This window comes from Cariama cristata, unplaced genomic scaffold (genome assembly GCF_000690535.1).
Source record: "Cariama cristata isolate BGI_N322 unplaced genomic scaffold, ASM69053v1 scaffold14899, whole genome shotgun sequence".
In the NCBI taxonomy this organism is placed as follows: domain Eukaryota; kingdom Metazoa; phylum Chordata; class Aves; order Cariamiformes; family Cariamidae; genus Cariama; species Cariama cristata.
In genome coordinates this window covers 25,819-30,925 of record NW_009634133.1, presented here as the reverse complement: position 1 = coordinate 30,925, position 5,107 = coordinate 25,819, and positions in this window count along the sequence as shown.

Sequence of the window (5,107 nt, the reverse complement as noted above, 5' to 3'; positions counted from 1 at the left end):
AAGTGCATGACTGGGGACTTCAAGTAGAAAGAGCTGACGTTTCTGGCTAAAGCTAAACAAGCAAAAGCATAAACTCTCTAATGAAAATAACATACCTGGGAGAAAAATTAACACAGTGAGGAATACAAGCAGACCACAGTACAGCTGAGGGCATCACAAACTTGCCTGGTCCAACTAACAAGGAAATGGAATAAATGTTTAATGGAATCATGAACTATGTAAGGCCATTTGCGCGTAATTTAGCTAAAAAAAAAAAGCTTCTGATTCTCTCAGGAGTACATCTCTTGCAGCTTTGGTATCAGGCTTTCAGGTAGCTATACAAGACTGGCTCACAGCCTATCACACATACAGCATTTTTTGAAAAGATAGGGATGTTTGCCTGTGACTATATGAATATTTCTCTACCAGGCTGCAACTTTGCACTAGGAAAGGTGGGGCTTTTTAGAAACGAGCAGCTGTAAATCAGTACAAATGCCAATCTGCTTTGACTGTAAGCAATGATCTCAAGTATGTCTTTCAGTAGCATGATGGCCCTAAGGTTATCACAGGATGTCCTTCCTAGTCCTTTCAGTGTGCTCAGTTACCTCACATAGCTCCAGGGTGAATCATGCCCTTCAGCTGTGACTTTATGGGAGCTGTGCCAGTAGACATGTTTCAGGGGTTTACCTGTTGCTGTAATTTTTATGGTGGGCTACTTAGATTTAAGGATTACACTAGATGATAAAGCCTTGTTACGAACTATGAGGCCTTGCTATTAGTCCTGCTTGGATCTGGACAGTAAGAAGGCTCAGGGCTATTGCAGTACAAAGAACAGCAGAAGTAGTAAAACTCAGTAGAAGGGAAACTTCTCCATTAAGATCGCTATAAGGCCCTATTGTCAAGTGAAACTCCATCTAACCAAGCTGCAGATTTTTATACATAATGCGCCATCTGTCTTCACTGATCTCCTAATTTCCAATTTCACTTAAAAACACGTCTAATCAGTTTGAATTCTCAGTTGCGCAATCCCTGTGATCTGCCTGGCAGACTGCTCCTAAGAAAGCCAAAACCCCAAGTATCGCCTGAATGGCGCCTGCATATTCCTCACGTGGTGCCCAAGGACAGTGCCATGGACAACGCCAAAGCAAATAGCTGTGGAAGGGCTTTGACATTCTTTGTACAGATCAGCAACAGATCTTTTGATATAATTTGCTGTGGTCACAATTACAACATTCTTTTTTTTTATGCAATTGTAATACAATTGATCTTTTGAAATTCAGGCTGGTGAGGAAGGATCCCCTCACAAGCAATGGGGAAGAGAACTGTGCAAACATTGAATTGCAGAGGAATGAGTCAGTGATTATTTTCATGTCAACTAAGTAATAGTGAAAACTTTAATGGGGCGTTATCTGTGTTTTCTAAAATGAGTTCCTTTCCCTAAGGACAGAAAAACACTAAATGGGAGGAACAAATCTTTCACAGTCGTATGTTTAACAGCAGGATCCTAATTTACATACACAAGTATATACATTGTGCATCAGTGATGCTTATTGCCCAATTCTCCAAGTTGAGCACACAAAATAATACCCAGTCATCAGTTATCTGAAGACCTGAGCTCCCATCCCCGAAACTAGACTAGAAATCTGCACTGTCAAATAAAAAAAGTTTACGCGCCCCGCAAACAAAAAATGCTTACCACTAAAAGAAGACCATCTATAGGAGCAAGGCTATGAAATGGAATGGAAATAGGCATAGAGTCGAGGTGAAGGTCCAGCAGCAGAAGGCTGCAGCTGTCTGCTCTAAGAGCTAGTCTTCAGCAGTACTTACCCATCTGTAATGACTGGGAAGCTCCAGAGCTTTTCAGAGTTTCTCCAGTATGTGATTTTCCTACATCATCATCATAAGCCGATCATCACAGATATTGCATTAACATCAAGTTCTTAATGAGGGAATCTGATGGTTTAAACCAACCAAACCCTAGGGACTTTGCTTACCCTCCAACCCTCCACCTTGCCTGTAAAAAGTCTTGCTGTTGCTTCCCAGCCTCCCTGACCACTGCCAGCCAGGTACACGTGAGCAATTTGTACAACAGATACACGAAGAGGTCCTCACCATACAACTGACTTCAAAGACCTTGTCACAATATGGGCCTGATGTTAAAACCTCGCCACCAAAGGTAGGATTTCCGGCCTTCAGCTCACAGCTGAGAATAAGACTGTACTAACAGGATTCTCCTCGGGTTTTCCTTGCCAAAGCTGAGGTCAGCCTGCAAGACCTGCTTTGACACCTGCTCCAACAAGTGCATCCGTGAGACTAGCCAGCACCACTAAAAGAGGCTCTTCAGTGGGATGCACTCTTGTTTGCCTGACACACAGCAAATACTCGCAGAGCTTTCCTCCCAACCTTCAAAATGTAACACACCGCTCATACTGCAGTGCCACATTTTCTATTTCTTTACATTTGGAGATCCTCCTGGGTTTCTTTGTTTGCTTTGTTTGCTGTACCTCAATATTAAAAATTTTGGAAGTGTTGCTACAACACACCACCAGCCCAAAATTAAGATGTATCTTCTTGTTCTCAGATTCTTCCTCTGCCCTGTAATCCTACTCTTAATCACTTTTTTCTTTTTTTCTTTTTTTTTGCCTATATAAGGATCTTTAGACATTAATAGATACCGCATGCTTTGCCCATGAGTAATTTTCTAAGGCGGTTTGAAAATCTTGGGGCAAACTATTCTCTGTTAGTAGATGTTACTATGACACATTCTTTATGACAAGTACATTTCCAGTATCATGTCTTTCATTGTAGCAGGTTATCAGATTCTGTTTAAGGAATTATTCTGAAAAAAAGGTGTATGTAGTTCAATCCTGCAGCTTTCTGCCTAAAGTGGTAGGTAAAATATTTCAACAGAGATAGTAAATGGATAGTTTACTTTTTCATAATATTTTCCCTTATAACACGAGAGCAAAAACTTCACACCATTTAGGTCAGCATTTACCATACAGCCAAAACACAATCCTGAAAATTCTATGAATTGCTGAGGATATTAAACACTGAGGATAAGATTACAGGGAAACAATGCAGCCATTTTGAGCTGAGCTTTCCCACAGTGAAAGGTTCAGTGAGGCCCAGCTGGTTGTTTTGACTTCAGACACTGACTCAGGGATTGGAAAGTTGGACACCAAGGGTGGAGTAAGAGAAATTATTTGGCAAGCAAAAGGAAAGAATTAACCTTTTTCAGTCCACATGCTGTGTGCCACACCTACCAGCCACTGCACGGTCTAAAACCAGATTAGCTTCTGTATATATCTGGGTTTAATGGCATGCAAGTGATTATAATTCTTCATTTTTCTCCTCCTTTATTTGTGTTCTGTCTTAAGCTGGAGGCCTGGAAGAAGCTTATGTACACTGTATATCTTGGAAGGGCGCAATCCTGTCTAAATGTCTCAGTAGTGCCATGACACAAACAACTGCAAGTTATGACTACAGAATAAAATTGCAGAGAACCATCTGAGGTTCTAAAAATTCATCTTCAGTTTTCAGAAGCCTTTTCTTTCTTTCCTTGCATTTGAAGTTTATTCTGAATGTTTCTTTTTTTTTTTTTTTTTTTAAAGAAAAGCGAACATGCTTTCTGCTGGTACCTCAACAGAATAACAGCTATTTTCATTGTTTTCTTCCTTACACGATATGACATTTGCTCACTTCTGCTGCTTTCCTGAACAAAGCACATTTGATAACACACACAGAGATGCACTCAGAAATGCAGGCACACTCCTTGCAGATAATTTGAATGTTGCTTCCCACTTGCTCTGCAGCGAGAGATGGGGACACAAGAGGAAGTGCTCCCGCCCGGGCGGGCTGCGATGGCAGCAGGGAACCCTGGCAGCCGTCAGGAGAGCGGGGTGCCTGCTGGAGCCCAGCTGGGTCTGCTGGAGGGAGACTGGAGCGTGGGATGCTGCGAAGGCAAGCCAGCGAACTCCACTGTGCTCTCTCGCTGGCTAGAGAGCAGCTGGGTTTTACATCTGCGTGCAGGGCTGCTGTTGTATCCGCAGCACATAGCAGTGAGCAGGAGGCGAGTAGACACCTTGTCGCTGATTTATAGGCATTGCTTTGTTGTGCATTCCTGGTGCCTGCAGGATTCTGCTGACTTTACACTTGCTTAACTCCCAGTAAGATCAGCGGCAACTTTGCCTTCATTGAGATCATAATCCCGGAGCCTCCAAGAGGGAATATTGACAGACAGTGCCAAACCACTTGGTATTCTGTGTTTAAAAGGCTGTGTAGGCTGGTGGATACAGCAGAGGAGTAATTCAGGGTGAATTTATTGCTGTAGCGTGACTCTGACAGGACCATCTAACCTCCTAGTGCCTTGGCTTGCCCAGCTATGATGGGTGTGAATTCCCATTTGGAAAGCGTGTTGAGATGCTTCAGAGAGGCCAACAATTGTTTCTACAGAGCTATTGTTCTCTGAAGAGAATTATTAGCTTTACAACTGAAAACTATCAGCTTTAAACAGATTTCTGTCTTAGCCTCTCTTTTCTTGCAAGTGAAGTATTTTTTTATACTGAGGAAGCCTCAAAGGCATTATTAGTAACATGTTTTCTTTCCCCTTTCTAAAATCCCACTTTTTAGTTTTCTTTCACTATCCAGTCTCAGGTTAGTGAGTACTGACAAATACTATCAACACATCTCGACAAAGAATAAAGTTCTGTCTAGAGCCATTTCACTCCCTCAAACATGTTGAACTAAGAAAGCTAAAGAAGAAGCGGGGGTGGGGGAAGAAAGAGAGAAATGAGAAACATTTCCAAACATAACATAAAAGGTCTTGCCTTAAGACCATGGATTTCCTTTTTGGTACTTTCAAAGAATGCGTCTTTAGTTCTCTTTGGCTGTGTGACCAACAGTTGTGGGGTGTGTCTGTGGTTTTCTTCTCTTCACAGTAACTCTATTGTTCAGAAACTGCAGCCAATTTATGGAAAGAGGTGGAATGTTTATGTAACTTACTTTGCTTTAGACAAGAAATAAAAAAAATAAAAAAAAATTAAAAAAAAAGACTGGTGGAGGAAGGCCAGTCAAAACAGGATTTTTCTTCCTTTCTGGACACAGATGTTGGGAGAAAAAAAAGCCA